This window comes from Grus americana, chromosome 9 (genome assembly GCF_028858705.1).
Source record: "Grus americana isolate bGruAme1 chromosome 9, bGruAme1.mat, whole genome shotgun sequence".
Classification (NCBI taxonomy): Eukaryota; Metazoa; Chordata; class Aves; order Gruiformes; family Gruidae; genus Grus; species Grus americana.
In genome coordinates this window covers 3,638,550-3,656,949 of record NC_072860.1, presented here as the reverse complement: position 1 = coordinate 3,656,949, position 18,400 = coordinate 3,638,550, and the positions used below count along the sequence as shown (strand labels likewise).

Sequence of the window (18,400 nt, the reverse complement as noted above, 5' to 3'; positions counted from 1 at the left end):
CCTTACTCATTATAAGTTAATGCGTATTAGCACTGATAAGGATAGTCCAACAAAGTCTGACGAGTCCTTTAAAAGTAAAAGCAGAGAGTGCTTACAAACCTATGGAAATGGATTGTGAGATTTAAAATGACTCTCCTGCCCTGCAGCACGGTTCAGCTATAGCCTAGCTGTAATTCTTCAGAGAACTGCTCAAAGTCTTCCCTTCCTTAAGGGCCATGCTAATCAACATAATCTGCTTTATGCAACAGGACTGGTAGTCTAATTGATGTGTCCATATAAAAGAAAACTCTGATAGTGGAACAGAATTTCATACCCTAGTTGGCATCTCAACAAAGAGGCATGAGACTGACTGGGCATGAAATCAGAATTACCTTTACACCCTGTGGTGGTGGTTCTCTCAGGGCGTGGCCACGCAACGGCGGGGCATGCTCGCAGTTGTGAACTTGCTGCTTCTGGAGGCAGAAAAGCTGTCGAAGCTGGCACAGTTTCAAAAGAAAAATTGTCTGCGGAGACACAGTGAATGCTATAGTCCAGCAGAATTCCTTGAATACTCATCACAAAATTAAATGCCACTTGTTGAAAGGACTTGGCATCTACTGTGGTGAAAAAATGTGCGTCAGGAACTGAGCAGTTGCACCGTCCAGTACGTGTACGTAGCAAATCAGGTTTTCGTATGTAGTAGAATCAACATGCTGAGTGCCTGCATCTAGGAGCCCAACAAAGAGGAGAATTGGTTCAGAGCTCTTTGTAAAGGTGGTTCCCAAGGGGCAGTTCCCTCTTGCGCTGCTGCTAACAAGGCTTTTGTCTCTTGTCCCACCTGCAAGAGTCCTTGGAACAGCTGCAGGCTGTGGATTTCCATATCCCACCAGCAGACTCAGCTGTGTCCTGGGAGGATCCATCTCCATATTTCTCCTTAGGGGAAGCTGATTCTTTGATTGCATGTGCTGTCCCACCAAGGGCTGGCTCTTGCTAGGGACAGTTAATAACAAATAGGTGTCTCTAGAGAGGCCTTTCAAGCTAGGGACCCTCTGTTTGGTCTCGTTTTGGTAATGTAAAGGTGAAAGGCCAGGGAATTCATCCATTTAAGGATTCTCTTAGGAAAGAGAATATATCATGTAATTAAATAACTGTCCCCACAAGGTTTTCAGAGATAACACGCAGTGCTCAAAGCAGACGCTTCACTAAAAGATATATGCAGGTAAGCTGCACTCATACTATAACCTGCTTAAGGCAGGTGAAAGTCCTTGAGGTTATGGTGAGGGAATGATATTGTAATTCTGGCCTCTTTTCTTTGTTAGTATAGGTGGAACTCATAGGCCCAAGTGTGGTCATAACTGGGTATGTGCGCAAGCCCCATCTTAAACCTTTGAGCTTGTTTTAAAACTAATCCATTTGTGCTTAATTTACAAACAGCTGGTTGATTTAAAGGGATTTTCGTACTGAAGTAAACAAGAAGAACATTTACACAAGGAGTAAACTATCCTGCCATAAATTCTCTTTGCAATTGTTGTATCTATTTGTTTGAATTAGATCTTAACTTCCCCAGTGCACAGCTAATCCCTCTTGATCCTATAGTGAAGTCATGATCCTGTGTTTGATGTCACCATCTGTTGCCATAGAAGCAACTGTGATGCTGCAAATTAAACTTTATGACTTCATGGCAAGATAAAAGCACGTCTTCAGCTGCTTGCAAAAGTAGTTAGGCGTATTTCCATGAACTACATGAAAAATATGGTGGTTTAGATTTTGTCTAAATACGGTTCTTGGAAAGCTTATGAACAGGGAGGGGTTGGAATAACACACTGAATGAAAGGGGGGAGAAGAATCCCAAGGCTCGTATCAAATTTGAGGTTTAAAAAAAAAAAAATTCCCCTGGCAAGTAATTCATGCTTGGCAGGAGCCACGTCTGTTGAAAGGTTAGTGTGGTTGCAAACAGGATCAAAATAGAAACAGTTTAAAACTCAGGCACTGTACAGATATCTCCTCTTCTGACTATAGAGAAAAGCTCTCATGATCTCACCTGGCAGTGTGCAACAGCTGTTGATAATGACAATTTAAGTAATGGGCATATAAATATACAGTCAGGGATTACAAAAGCTTGAACTAGAATATGATGTTATTTTTTTTTTCCTGAAGCATTTAAATCGCTTAGGAAATTAAGCCTTAATCACACTTTTAGGTGTCTGACCCACTTTGCAAAAAATCTTCCTTTTCATAAATTAGGAGAATGGGTTTTGCTTCCAAATGATCGGGATGTGGGATTTTTGACTGAACGGGAGGGGAAGGAAAGGCTAAGTAAGTTCAGTGGTGCAGGAGGAGAGCAATGGTGATACAGATGCACCTGCACAAGTGAGCTCCTGCTACCCCTCGCTCTCCTGCCAACGGGAAGAGGCTGCAGAGAACATGAGGTAAAATGAAGGAGGAATTCTTGTTTTTCTTTTTACTGTACAGAAGACAAGGAAATAGAAAGTTTTTTTTTTCTTTGCTAGCAGGGAAAAAAGCTGCTGAGTCCTAAATTAGGAACTGTTTTATTTATATATTTTTAATTGGACTTTCCTTCCATCAATCCCTTAAAATTTCCTACCTATTTCCCTCTTCAGAATGGATATTGAGTTTCAATATCTTCTACTTCTGTATCTTGAGTGACAAAGACTAAATCATCTTACCAGAGCAACCAGGAGTAATATACTGATGTCAAAAATAACTTGACAGACTATTGATGACACAATGCTATCTGATGGGGAAGGTGAGAGTGCCCCAGTGAAGTTCAAGGAGTGCTCTGTACCCACATGCGGAGGCTCAATTCTGCTCTTTCTGTCCTTAAGCAGGTGTACTGCACATGTCAAATACTCCACGTGCTCATCGTCACCCGCTTGCCCTTGTCTGTATTTGAGAATGGTGGCCCAAAATAGATGGTTTCCAGACATTGTTACAGTTAAAAAAGAAGAGGCAGTTTGTAGTGCTTTAAGTGAGGACGCAGAATATTATATGTGGGGTTCGTTTGCCTTTCTGTTGAAGACTGAGCATCTTGGGGAAGAAAAGGTTGTATTGTCCATCCCGTTCAGCTGCTGTAGGGTTGTTCCCTCTGATGTATTTGTGGTTAAATTATTTAGATCACTGAGTTGACTTCTCTGATAAGCACACAGCTCTAATAAATGAGTCAAAGGGTTACTTGAACAGTTTCTTTAAGGGGAGACACTAATTCTGGATTCTCTTGCCATGTCTCTCCCCATCTCTGAATATCTCCGAGGGAAATGAAAGTGAAAAATAACATCCAGGGACCCCCAGCAGAATTAGGTTCACTTTAAACACGACACATGCTCTATATCCCTGGGGCAGGCACTTAATTTTGTAGTGTTTCAGACTTTTATGACACGATGATTGATTTAGTAGAGGTGGAGTTGCCTTAGTCATTAGTTAAAAAGCCTGATAAAGCTGCACAAAGATATTAAGTTGTTATCAATCATCAGTGTCTTTTTGTTCTCCCCCAACCTTTACCCCACATTTCAAAGGGAAGGAGAGAGACAGGCAGGAGGCTGTCTCACTTTCAGTCTGTCAGGGTTTTATTAGATCCTGGCTCTCTTGTCAGGCCCACTGCTGAAACCCAGGTTTGCACCAGATGATTAATGGGGAGCAGCATGCTCGGGCTCATGCCAGGCTCCCACTCCCCAGCCAGCAGCCTGAGCCGTGCCGCCCGGCCAGCCGATCCTCTGCCTGAGCTTAAAACGTGCCTTGCCCACACTCCCTGCCCCGCTCCCTGGCTGCAGCCGCCGTTGCAGATGTGCAGCAGCCTGCGGTGGAAAACTCTGGAAGAGTTTTCGGTATTAGTTTCCTTTTCTCCCTTTTTCTGTTCCCCTCCCTCTGGTAGGGTTTAATTGGTTCTTGGAAATCTCTTCAGCATATGAATGGCAGCTCCAATCCTCCTGTGAATTGAGAAGCCGCCCAACGCACACACAATGGAGTCTTGCCTTGATTGCATGGGGTTCTCTTCATTTTTTTTAATTATGTATTTTCTCTGAATCACAGAGGCATTTTTCCTGATTTCTAGTGCTCAATTTCCTTTGTCATTTCTACCATCAGTGTCCTGGGAGTTGGCTTTTTCATCTGAATTTCCTGTTTATCATTGGTACTTGCACTTACACACTATGGGATGTCTTCTCAGTACAAGCTTCTTGTTTGATCGTGGTTGGGAGTATTGTTCGGGTTATTGTCAGAAGAATAGAAATATGTTTTGTGGATAGCATTTTCCATCCAGAATAAGCACATGTCCTTATAACATGGCTAATGAAGGTTGGAGTCAGAGATGATAGCTTCAGATACTACTTGCATTAATTTTTCCAATTGCTTTTTGAACCTGTACTCCTCTTCGCATTTGCAGCATTCTATGAAGATGAGTTTCACAATCTAACTAAATATTGTGTGCAGAACCACTTCGTCTGCTGCTTGTGAATTTGCCACCTGCAAGTTTAATTTGATGCCCCCGGTTCTTTTTCTAGAAGGTACGGTGGACGGCTGCTCTCCGGGCATCTTCTCCGTGGCACTTGACTTTCAATAGCCCTTGTCCATGTCCCTACTTAGTCATCTCTCTTTCAGGCTGAAAGTATTTTCTAGTTCAGTTGCATCCTTTTTCAGATGGTAAGAACACTCAATCTTATTCTGTATATAAATCCATCATAGTTACTATTCCATGTTTGCTTTTCTGTTCTTAATTCCTGTCACTCCCTTCACTTTTTTGACAGTTAGTGAGCACTGAGCTGGCATTTTTATTCAGCAGCCTTGTTAACTCCTAAGGCTGGGTTCTGAAACGATCAACTTGTAGTCCATCACTGCATATGTAAAGTTAGGAATACATTCACCTGTGTGCATGATTTAACATTTTTCTACCTCAGTTTCATCTGCCCTTTTATTCCTCACACGCTTAGTAAGGTCTTTCTGCATCTCTTCGAAATTCTCTGTCTTTCCTGTCTTGATTTATTGGTATCTGTGAACTTTCTGTCATTGGTCACCTGTTTTCATATCATCTGGGAATATGTTGTCTGGGAGAGACCCCAGCATAGATCCTTGTGCAGTTTTCTGTGTGCCTTTGTGCTCTTATGAAAAAATACTATTCTTATCTTTTGTTACCTGTGTTTAAAGTACCCACTGAGGCTTCCTTTTTGAGGCAGATTTTTCATCTGAATCTGCAGTTTCCACTTTGAAAACACAGAGGTGCCCAATGACACAGGTGAGACAGACTCTATGAATTCATAGAATCACAGAACGGTTTGGGTTGGAAGGGACCTTAAAGATTATCCAGTTCCAACCCCCTGCCATGGGCAGGGACACCCTCCACCAGACCAGGTTGCCCAAAGCCCCATCCAACCTGGCCTTCAACACACTTCCAAGGAGGGGGCATCCACAGCTTCTCTGGGCAACCTGTGCCAGTGCTTTACCACCCTCACAGGGAAGAATTTCTTCCTAATATCTCATCTAAACCTACCCTGCTTCAGTTTCACAATTCACTGTAAGATTTGGTTTCTAGATGGGCAGGCAGAGCAAGGATCAACTTTGTTGCTCAGATGGTCTCTATGCTAAAGAAGCTTTTTGAATAGGGAAGTCTTTAGTTTATTAAGCACGAAAACAAGTTTGAAGAGGTAAAAAATACATATATGTTTCTTCTACTGATGTTTTACAGGTTGCCTATATTTATCTGCTGTTTATATATCACATAAATCCATTTGCCATATGAGTAGATTGGCAAATACCAACTTCTTGTATCAAAATATACTACTAAATTTAATTTAAAATCCTTAGAATCGATAATGTTCAGTAAAGGTGCAGTAGAAAGGAAATATTTATAGCTAAAAATGTGAAGATTTCCTTAAACTTCTTAAGGAGTTTATGATCCTCTTGCTTTCATCACCAGTATCCACATGCATACTGGCTAGTTTTGTAGAGCTGCTCATGAAATACGGCTGATCAGTGGCTTATCGCTAAAAAATGTCAGTGTTCAGTGTGGACTGAACTGTTTTCCAAGCCATTTTACTCCTTCCAATTTTAGCAAATATGGCATTAATTCACAGAGTAGTTTGGATAAACAGTTATTTAGAAATAGCTCGTTTGAGTTATTTTCTCTTTGGAACTGGTAGTGAGTGAGTGGTCTTACAAGTTAGGTGATGTTGTTGCTCTGTTCTGTTTGCATAATTTAAATTTCTAAAGGGTGGAAATGAACAACTGAGAATAATGAGCATCAAGGTAATAATGGGCATTCTTGTTCTTGCAAAAACACCCTTTCAGCTCTGGAGAAAGCAGCCATTTCCCTAACATTTGTGGAAACAAAAAAAAGGTTCAGTTGAATGTTCATGAATAATAATAAGGCATGAATATTATCTGTAACAGCTGTTTGGTGACAAGCAACATGGAAAGCAGTGTTTTGAAGGGTTCACTTCTTTGTTCAAGAGCATGAAGTTTTTGAAAAAATGCAGCCATTAAAATCATAAAGCCCTGGTGTCCAACAACAAAGATGAGAATGTTTGAGGGGTTTGATATTTACTTAATTGAAGCACTCTCTCCAGTAACCCCTGGGAGCAGGCACGCCTGCGCACAAGCATGGCTAATTTCAGTAGTGTGTAGACCTCTGCGCAGACTCCTTTTGGTGGAGTTCTTAAAGCAAGGAGGAAGCTTTGTAAAATACTTGCAATTTCTAGCTGGTGGGATAATTCTCTGAGAACAACTGCCAGCTGTTTGCACAACAGACCAAAGGCTGTGTCGCATGCAAGGGGGAGCGCTAACCAATTCGGGTTATAGCACTGGAAAAGCCTAAGGGTCAAAAAATGTTTAAGCACTCCTGGATGGGATTTGAGGAATGATACAAGTCTGTGATTCATCAATGGGATTTTCGTTATTGGATTCAAGTTTAGTTTCTCACTGTAGCAAGCGAGCACCGTTTCAAAGGAGTCACGAGCATAAGAAAGGGTGAACAAATGGGACGTAGAAGTGCCAGTTTCATTTAAGAGCACCTTGAATATTGAAAGATGTGGGTGAGTAGTCAGTTTGATTATATGGCCATTTCACCAACCATTTACATACTGTTTCCTGGACGGCCAAAGTGAGAGCCCAGAGGACACTGCAGTGCAACTGCTCAACAGCCTCCTCTTTACCAGAGGACACGGCAGAACATGCGGGCCCCAGGGTGCAGTGTTCTCTCTGGGACAGAGCGATTCCTGGGGTCACACAGCAAACCTGCTTTCTGGTAGCTACCAAGTGCATAGATCAGGCTGATACTGTAAAGTTGAGAGAAGCGGGGAACTTACAAATTGCTTATTGTCTGACAGGTCAAAAAAGTTTGCCTCTTACAACTACCACCTTATGTTCCGAGTAAGGCTGTAGTAATGTGTGTAGGGATAACTCCTCTTGCTAGAAGATTTATTCAAAAGATTGGTCAAAAGCAAATAATTTGGGAGTACAAAGGGAGGCTAATTTCTCCCCTCCACCCCCCTGCGTTACGTGGTGCAGCTCAAGCTTGTTACCTCCCCATGTAATCTGCTCATTTTCCCTTGTCAGGAGGCGCTCGCAGCGCTGTATTTACAGCAAGGGGATTAGGCTGGCAGCTCTCCAGTGATGCTGAAAACGGCCTCGGTGAGCCCCATTTCAGCTGAGGTTGTCAGCGCTGATTGATTTTCATGGTTGACAGCATTTGAAATGCTTTCAGATTGTGATTTCTCACTGGGCCTGATGTAGGGGAGGTATTTTTATTATCGTTATTAATAGTAGAAATAGTATTATCTGGATACTTATGCAGATAGAGATTATGGACGCAGACTGGCGTGAGCAGTTGGTGTCAAGCTCCATGTTGGCAAGGAGTAATCCCATCAAGACTTGCATTGCAAAATGTAGCTAGTCCATGGTCCTTCCAGGGTAAATGAAAATTCACCATAAATTTTCATAGATTTTACTATTTTTGTCATTGTTGCTTAATAATAAAAATACTGAAATTTGGGGTCTCCTGTAGAACAATCCACTGGTTTTTGTAACTTTTAAGACTGTATGTTCTTAGTTTAGATGGAACAAATTCACATCAGTTTCAAAGGTGAGTGTTTAGTGAGGTGCTGACAAAGGATCTGCAGGCTAATGAATTGCAGGGTGACTGTTCTTGTTTTCTGCCCATGAGCATGAATCTTTGGGTTTGTCCCTACTTTATTGACTTATTTGGGAGGAACTGCAAATCCAGGTAGGGATGACCTTTTTGCTGTTATCATCCATGGATGATAAAAGATTTCTAAAACTGGTTTTGCTGCCTTTGGTACCATCTCTCCTTAACTTTTGGTTAATTGCTGCATGGAAAAGTGGTGTCCTGAACCTTAGGTTTTGTGTGCTGCCTAGAGATAAATTTGGGAAAGGAATTCCTTTTTGTGAGTTTCCAAGCAACGTACCTTGCCCTGCTCACTGCATTACCTGGCGTGGCAGGAGAGCGTGTTCCAGCTGAACATGTGTTCACGTGGCTGGATGCAAGCCGTGCTTCTCCTTACCTCATCCTCAGCACCTCAGCTTCTTTTAAGTGTCTGGCCAACATCTGGCTGTGAGGAAGATGCCAGCTTCCATTTCCTGCAAATGTGGTCTGTGGGCATCAGGTGGTCTCGCTTCATGGAGCAATGTGCTGGCTTATACCCATGCGGAGCTGATCGTGTGCCGTCCTGGGTAAGTACTCCATAGGGCAGCTGAGCTTGAGCTCCAGAAATACATTATTGGAACCGTGTAGAGCTTGTCTTGCAGTTCTATCAAACATGACAACCCGAAGTTGTATGTAACGTCAAAGCTAGAAGTATTTGAGTGATGTCTGTAGCTTGGTGATGTTTGCTCACCCACAGTCCCTCCAGGTGCCACAAAGGGCAAAGCATAGCCTAATCTGTTCCTTTGAATCTTGCTTATCACCAATCATATCTTCAGCCATACAGATGCAGGGTGTTTTATTTGCCTGATTTTTGCTCAGTCTTCAGTGCAAGCAGGTATTTTTTACTCTCACGTCACTTTGGGATGTCACTTCATATGAAAACATATCTGTCTCAATCCTTTTTCAGTTACTTGCTGATATCTTGAACTCTGAGGAGTCCCAACTCAAGAGCATAGCCAGACGAGCATATTATAGACTGCAGAAGAGAAGCAACAACTATCTGCTGAATCCTCTAAACCTGCACCTCAACCCAGGTTTTTCCCATGCCTTGTTAAAAGAACTACTTAGTCCAGTTTAATTTCTGTATAAGTAGTATAACTTCCAAAAATATGACAAATAAAAGGAAAAACCCATTGAGGGCAGCACAAGAATAGCCTTAAGGTTTATTTTTAACATACGGAACATCTGTCAGTTTTGTGCTATGAAGACAACGTATCCTAATGCTTTGAAATTAGCTTTGTTACTGTTAAGGATAACAATGACGAGCACACACGCACACAAAAAAAAACAAACCCAAAGGATGTCTGTTAATAGCGTTGCTCTGAAAAACAGTCTGATCTTTGTGGGAAATACATTACTCTCAGAAATAGGAAATCACAGTTGCTAATGAGAGGAAGTTTCAGACTTGGATCAGTCTGCTCATCTTTGTTTGAAGGGATCCCCCCTTAGCCAAAGAAAAAGGTCTTTTTAAGTTCAAGGCTGAACTATGCTATTGTTTGTGCATTTTTTTTTTTCCTGCAATATAAACATTAAGGAAAACTAATTCCTTATGAACATCTTTGTTTAGGGCTACAGTCTTGAGGATTTATGCATAATATGTGCCCTATATCATCCCCTGAGGCAAACTGGTGATAAATCTATGACCTTACTTCACTTCAGTAGATGTTTCCCGTAGTGCCTGTGGACCAAGAATCCCTTACGTAAGTCATTGTATAAATATGTACCAAACACCAGCCGCCCCTTCCTCCAAGCTTTTATTAGCCTCTAGGTACTAAACTCAGCAGCAAGATCTTACCCATGGCTCTCAAAAGTGGTAGTGTTGGCTGAAAAATCCATGAGAGGGCAAGGCAGGTAGAGATCTTGGCAGCTACTAAGTCCTTTTAGAATAAGGAGGAGATCATAGAGTCGTTTTGGTTGGAAAAGGCCTTTAAGATCATCAAGTCCAACTATTAACGCTACCAAGTCCACCATTAAACCATGTCCCTAAGCGCCACATCTACACGTCTTTTAAATACCTCCAGGGATGGTGACTCCACCACTTCCCTGGGCAGCCTGTTCCAGTGCCTGACAACCCTTTTGGTGAAGAAATTTTTCCTAATATCCTATCTAATATCCACAGGTGAGCTGTGGCCTGGAAATTCTTGGGTTTTTTCATGCTGTCATGAAACATATTTAGTAATCTTTTGGCTACACTTACGCAGTCAGCGTTGCTGTTGACATCACACTGCATTTGCAGGAGACTTTCTTAATTGCAGAAAATCACATTTTAGCTGCAAGTGGCTTCCTAATTTGTAGACCTATAAATCTGAGACAGATAAATGTTGAGTGAAGTATTCCATCTCCCTGCAAGTGGTAGTTTTGCGTGGCAATCCAGTGGTAGAGCAAGGTAGCGCTGTTACCAGTGCTTGCCTGTCAGGGACCAGTAATAGCTACTATCTCAAGACTATGTATTTCTTTAAAAAAGAAAAGTTCTTGTCTATAGTGTGACATATGGTTAGGATCTGGCCAATTCTTCCAAATGTCTGTGATAACCTTTAGGCAGTTTAAAATTCTCATCTCGCACAGATTCTGGACGGCTTTCCTCATTTAAGAAGGAGAAGCAGTGCTGAGCATTAGAACCCTCCTGGGCACATAGATGAGGTGGGTAGATTGCCAGGCTGAAAACATGCACTGTTTGCTTTCTTTGAGAGCCACAGGTGATTGCTTGCAGGTAGGTAGGTTGTCTTTTTTTAAAGGATATAACAGGGGACTCTCATTACTTGTTCTTTATTGGATTTCACCAGCTCCCTGCAGGGGAAGTCTGTTGCGGGCTTTAGTCAAGGTATTCTTGAACTCTTGCACTTGTGCAGTCAGTCCCAGCTCTGTCAAACTAGGTGGGCCTGATTCTGCTCTTTCACACTGAGAGACTTCCCTGTATTGCATGTATCATTTGGTAAAAATACTGTTTTGACAAATTTTGACTACATGTCATGTAGTTTTCCCCAAACTGTAGGATGGTACATGAAAAAGGCATAGCCTGCTCTGCCTTGTTGCTATAGACCCTATTCAATCCTGGAATGGACTAAGTAATCAGATTATTGACTGCATTTGTTTATATATGTTTCAGATCTTCACTAAAATCAGTTTTGTCTTTCTCATTGAGCTTTTCTAGGTGGTTTTTGGTTTGTAGATAAGATCCCATCGGATAGTAGTAATCATGTAGAGAACATGCCCCTGACTTACCCAGCATAGCATTTTCAATTTCATTGCTATCAATTTTAGTTGTGTTCACTCGGTCTCCGCAAACTGAACGGAGTGCTGCCCATCACAATGTCCAGATCTTGTTTCTGGAAGGCTAATCCATCACAGCGTAAGCCAGGAGTCACAGATCCTTGCAGGCATTTTGATGCCTGTCTGCTAGTAATGTGTTTTCAAGAGGTTGGGTTTTGTTGAATTTTGTTTGGTTAGCTAGCTCTTTTTCTGAAGCTCCCCAATCTTTTTTTTATTTGGGAGATTTTCTAAGTCAGTTGGTTGTAAGTCACAGTATGCTGCTGTATTCCCTCTCCCTTCCAGATCTTTAAATGCCAGGCAGAACACTATTGAATTCGGTGGGAATTTTGGCACTTAGAAGAACACAGGGATTGAGCCCAGTATCTCTTCTGTGCTGTGGAAAGCTTGTTTAAGAGTTTTTCTCTCCTGTTTATACCTCCCATTGCTTAGTTTGTGACAGGATCTCCTCATTCTTAGTTCTGTGTTACTGTAATGGCCTCTCAGCAGGGACATCATGAAACTTTCATTGAAAATGTAGATAAATTATATCTTCTTGTGCTTATTTATCTGCCATACAAATAATATCGTTAAAAGTAAAATATTGTGGTATTAAGCCCAAAGAATATGTATGAATTGCAGCTATAAAATAGAAGCAGATTATGATGTGCACATTTATATTGGCTTGCTATCTAAAAACTATCACACAGGTTGTTTGTAAGACTTTAAGTATCACAGGAACAGGGAGCAGGAAACCAAAGAGAAAATTTTATCTTTAGACTCTACTTAAACTCCATCATGAATGTAAAAGTGTCAAGGTCAGTTGAATCAACATGAAGATAGTGCTTAAAATACAGGGCATAAAATGAAAACCAAATGAAATTCAGTCTTTCTACTTTGTCCTTATGTGGGTGGCTAATAAAGCTTGTGTATGCATTTCTTCACGTAGGATAAAGTTGGGTTTCTGATTCCTCCAAAGAATAGTTTTGGCAGCAATTACGTCTATCAAGAACCATTTATTTTTCCCTGCTTGCTCAAGGGATATACTTAAAGGGGAATGGAGAGAAATAAGCTCCTGTAGTGATCTCCACTGTCCAAGCAATTTGTGTTATAGTGGCAATGCCAAATCTTACGCAGGAGTGCTTCTCTTCCAGGTTTGTATCTAATCTAGAGTACACGTAAGTGGGGTTCCAGTGCTCGCTGTGACTCAGCGTGTCCTGAACTACCCTGATTGACTGGAGGTCTCTGCAGCAGATTCTGTGTTTTAGCAGGTTTTGTTCTAGACCTGCTATCTACTTGCCTTCTCTAGGCCTTTATCTTGTAATATTTTTTATTATTTTAATTAGCTCTACCTTCTGCAAAGAATCCCTCTCATAAATTAGTCATGTTTTACTAGATGTCACAGGGCAGGTTATGATAACAGAGCTCAAATGTTCTTTCACGTAAGGAGTATCTACCCGGTAGTGGACTCCAATCCAGCTATTGCATTTAATAATCAAAAGACTATTGCACCTGCATGGTGAGGGATGTTGCAGAAGAATTTCTTTCTGCAGGTTACCATATCTCCGCAGGCTTTGGCTTCAGTTAGTCACCTTCTGTGAAGGATGTATTTTTTGGTTTGGCTTGGCTTGAGGAAGCTGGAAGACGCCGCTGCTCTGTTTTTGATGGGAAACAACACGTAGAGGTGAATGTGGTGCATGTACTGCCAGCGCTTTGGTCCTAATGAGCGGCACAACCACAAACAGCCAGAGTTCATGTAGAGTAACTCTTGCCAGAGAAATCCTATTGTTTCATTCGCTAATTTACAAAATTAGTGGCTGAGAGGAATGCAGTTTCGAGGCAAACGTGAGATACGCAAGGAGGAGAGTGATTTATAGAGCTAGAACAGGAAATAAAGGAAGAGGCAAGCTTGAGAGGGTATCTGGAGGAAGGAAGGGAAACAGCCTGACAATGAAATAGATTAATTTTTGAATAGTTCCCCCAATGGATGCATAAAACTCAACTGATATAAACAATACTTATTATACTGTAGGGAACAGATTTGTAATGGGAGAGACACAAACAGTCTACACTGATTTAGCCTGTTTAATGTGTAACTGTTGTTTTGCACAGGGTTGGGTTTTGTTTGGGTTTTTTTTCCAAAAATTTTTGCTGGCTAACTGTTAACATGTGAAAGCCCAGTACTGACCAAAAAACAGAAGCTGTCTTCCTTTTTGTTGCTCACAGCCTCTTTCATCTGTCCTGCCAAAACAAGCACCCCCTTAACTTGATGGGGTGACAGTTTTCACCCATTACCTTCTGCATTAGTCTTGTCTATCCAATACGCAGAGTAAAATGAAAGACTCGGGATGGTTACGCAGAGTGGTAGACACATTTTCTAATCCAAGGTGATACTCTGGTCATGGCCAGAGTCTTGAAGAAATCTTAGAAGGAATTGCTACAAAACTTACAGAAGAAACAAAAATCAGCAGCTGCCTGGCCTAGCTTTGAACTTAGCAAGTCCAAACCTTACATTTTCGACAAACTTCAGCCAGGTGCATTGCTAACCCGCCTCGGGGTGCTCTCTGTTACAACATGAGAATATGGCTGCAAGGGCTACACCGAAAAGTGAGTCCGTATTTCTTTCATCCCATGGCAAGCCCTTTAAGAGGTGCATTCACATTATTGGTTAGGCAATATGGGGTTTTTTCTGGTAGCCTGTAGTATTTAACTAGCTGAAGACCTAACCCTTAAGATACTACTGAAGTTGTATTTTAAAAGTCCGGGTGAAACTTTCTTATGTGCCTTGATCTGCTGAAAATGCAGATCTTCAGTTTCTAAGCAGATAGATATGCCTAAAGCACACTGTTTCACTGCCATGCTGCTTTGTTGGTTTTTTGCTGTTTGTTTTCCTTTAGAAATAGAAACTTTTCAAAAACACAAGCTTTGCTATATTAGCTTGTGTTACTTATTTTCCTCAGGCTAATGTATTTCATTTAAGGTCACCTGTAACAGTAAGTTAATAATCATATGGATATTTGAGTTCCGTATCTAAATCTCGTCTATATCACGCACAAGAGATGAATGAACTTCACATAAATTGTCATACTTGTCTTAGGGCAAATGTCCATTTTTATACGTGAGAAGGAGGTCAAAGAACAAGATCAGAAGCAGAGTATATTAAAGCAACACTAGAAAAACAAATTCTCATCTTTCAGAAAAGTCCAAGAGCTTTTGGGTATTGTCTTGTTTTGAAAACCTAATCCAGAGGGGTTTGGGTTTGTTCAGTTTTTCAAAAAGTCAAATAATCACCCATTTTCTGTATTCTAAGGAGGTAAATGTTACCTCTTTTCTGAAGATTAAATGAGCTCGTACTGTGTTTGCCAGGAGTTCAGAGCATGCGCTCAGTCACTTACTGCTCTTCAGTTGGGCACAATAAATAGTCAAGCTGCAGACTTGGTTGCTCAACTTTTAAGCTAATGTTACAGTGAATTTTTTAATTTTTTTTTTTTTTTATAACATGAGGAGTAGACAGATGACGTGTTAGATTTGTCTACATTCACTTGAATGCCTCTTTTTTAGGCAACTGGAAGACAATATATTGAAATAGCAGCAGTCTTGCAGTGTTGAAAGTCTAAGGGTATATGAGTTTCAAAGACAGATGATATCTTTTGTTAGCCTAACTGATACGCATGGGAAAGCAGGACAAGCTTTTGATGACAGTTATTTAATCGGCTGAAATATCAAAGCACATTCCCTTATCTGTATAGCATGGAGATCGTATTTTCCAAGATTTTCACGATGATTCAATAGTTCTTTAAATACTCCTGTTAAAGTGTGTTTAAATCAGCCAGCGGGAATGAAGAATTACAGTTTTTGCCACAAGAAGAAGGTGAGTGTTAAGAACAGACTAAGTAAGTGCGCATGGGAGATGTCTGAAAGGTTTCTTCAGTACGTGTTTTTGGAATATTATTAGAGAAACTAGTTGAAATTCAGCAGTCTGTATGCTGGGGTACTGCAGCGACGTGCTCATTTCAAGTTGATGAATGGACTCAATGAGAACAACGTTACAGTGGTGTCGTGTACGGGGGAAAGAAATTGCTCGCTCCAGGAAGAGCTCTCCTGCCTGCCCTCGGATGTTTGGCCTTTCTTTTAACGGCAAGCTGTGTGAGTCAGCTGCCGAATGCATTTCCCCAGTGTGGCAACAGGATGTATAGCGTATTCCCATCTAGGGTATTCACTCGGGCTGTATTTCTGTATTATTACGAGGGCCCCTCGCTGTTAGATCTCTGGCAGAAAAGAGGCAGTGTCTCTTGGGCAGGAATGTTTAGCATCTGATAAAATTATGGCGTGATTAGCAGCAATTTGTAATGTGCTTTTTCTCCTTTTCAAATTTAGTTACTCTTAGGAACAATATAGAATGTATGAAAACTCTGAAGTGTATATATATAAATATGTAATATTTCAGCAGTCCTATATTTCACTGCATATATTCATTTTTCTTTTGGTTTCTATGTTTGGATGGCATATAAATACTGGATCCCAGAAGGTCCTGTTTAAGCTAGGAAATTGAGTTGACTTACTATCACCGAGATGAGAATTACAATAGGAAGAATATTATTAGCTCAGAGTAGGACAGTCTAACCCTGCTCAAATCCCAAAGCTCCTCATTCTTCACACCAATACTTTAAAGGAACATCAGCCACTTGGAACTGGTCTGTCTCAAGTGTCTTGTAGAGCTTCTCTTTGGTGTTTATGTTTTCCCATCTTAAAACCTTTTTCCCTGGTGTGTAAACTATCCGTACACACAGCAAAACTGACAGACTATAAAAACCAGCAGCTGTTCTGCGCACAATACACAGAATTACACAGGTGTGTAATGACCCAATCTCCATGTAAGCTCCAGTGTCTTAACTGGTGCTGCAGTGGGGCTTTACTGGGGTGTTGGTCTTCTGCTGGATCTCTGTGCATTTTTACTTTAAAAGAAATTCAGCGAGTAAGGGAAGAATACATGAGTTGTGTCCCTGATCTTTCATTTATAGTAATCCAAGGCATTTGCCGTAACTTTTTTAATGAATAACAAGACCATGATACTATGCAAATGACCATCTGGTTTCGTCTACCTGCTGTTTCACCATGTGGTTGCATTGTTGTGGTACCCCTTTGTCTTTCCTCATCACTGTCATTTTATATCCCCTCCGCCCCCAAAAAAGTAGGATCCCTATCCATCCCTGCTTGCTTGCATATGGTAGAGGTAGAACAGAAGGAGAAAGGCTCCTTGCCAGCCTGAGCCCATGAAACCAGCCTCTAGGAAAAACAGGTTGGTGAGAGCTGCTGACTTATTTCCAGTCTGTGGTTATAGTGATGGTAGACGATAAGGTCCATCTCACTCCTACCAAACAAAACCCAAAATGCTCTAGTGAACGCTTTCCTTTAATCTCGCTCACACAAAAGTCACTGTGGCCTGGTGAAGTGGATTTTTGCCAAAGGGTCTTTCTCAAGACCTTTCTCTCATGCTTCTGGCAGTTGAGGCCTTGGAGAGGACTTTATTTAAAGCCTTTGGCTTTGAGACTGGGCTATAAGTCACAGGATCTCTTCTAGCATCTCTGTGCACATCAGACAGCTCTGAAACAGGGGCTCTTAGGGGATGTCAGGCAAAATACCAGTAAATCTCATCTAGACAAAGTTGCATTTTCTAAATCAAACCAGCATATGTCAAAGGGATTGCATCAAATAAAAGTCCTTGAGTTAGGATGCCTGAGCCAGACTTACCATAAGCTGATGCAGTGCGATTTCCTGGGCAGAATCCATCTTCTCCAGCCTGGTGTCACAGTACTTCCTCTTCTCCTTCCTCAGTTCCCTTAAATCTTGCACAAGGAAGCCTTTATTGTCTCCCTCAAAGTAGGCTCTGTCAGTTATACTGCCTGGTTTGATTCTTGGTGTGCTGGCCAGGGAGCTTACTGCAAACATCATTCATTTCTTAGTGTTCCAACTTGGAAAAGGAGTTTCAGAAAGCTGGAAAGAACGAGGCATGTAAAGGGATCATTAAAAATAGGCAAAGTAAGTATTCTCTGTGTCTGCCTATCAGCACTAATCACACTTAAAGACTTTTCTAATATTGTCACAGCAGGCAGAACTTACATATTCCGGTTTCTATCATACAACTGGTAGGAAAATAGTTGGAGTAGTTCGGTGCTGGGTGAGAGAACCAGAAACGACTCTTTGCAGTCACCCTGTGATTCAGTGCAGGATCATTCTGTCTGTACAGTGTCTGGGTCACTCCATTTAGTTGAGGTCCATCCAGGCTGACTGGAAATCTCTACCTCAGGGGTCCTTGGTAAGAGGTATTCACTGTATAGATTGTGAATATAGTCCACAGAAACATAATAACGCCTCTCAGAGCGTGCTTCAGGTTTTAGGCATCAAGCAAGTTTCCAAGTTAGGTATCTCGGGTAAATGTCTAAAAGTTGGGTGGGACAATTCTGGGCTCTTCTCTCTTTCTCTGTATGAGAAATGCTCTTCTCGATATAATTTTTTTGGTTTGCTTGTACAGGGATATAATTACATACTTTGCTTTCTTTTCTGTAAAAGAATAAATGTAGAAATAAGAAAGCATTAGAAGGGCACAGTTCTGATGTAAACAATACTTTTAGATTGCAAAACTGTCCCAGATTCCTTTCCATTTCCAAAAAGCAGACTCAAGAATCCATATAAGAACAACTCCCCCATCTGCCTTCCCCCTCCCCTTCTCTTTGGTTATTCTTTTTCCAATTGCTCAGTACGTTCCATGAATAAGAGTAATGATTTTGATGTCAGCAGCAATTATATTATATTTCCCTTTTAAATACTATGCATGACCCTATCTTTCACGTTCACAGTTTCCATGAAAGAGAATACAGAGTTGGAACCAGTTTGGGTTATAGAGTGGAAAGGGAGATTTTCCCCTGGGCAACTTCTATGCTTTTTCTAAATTAAATTTAATCTTATCAAATTAATTAAGGACAGTTTTTCTCTTAAACCTGATCT

At 41.2% G+C, this 18,400-nt stretch overlaps 1 protein-coding gene across 1 annotated transcript in view; it reads left to right on the top strand.

The window, feature by feature from the left end:
• Positions 1 to 18,400, top strand: part of HS6ST1 (heparan sulfate 6-O-sulfotransferase 1) — a 194,751-nt gene that overhangs the window by 74,230 nt on the left and 102,121 nt on the right. The window lies entirely within an intron of this gene.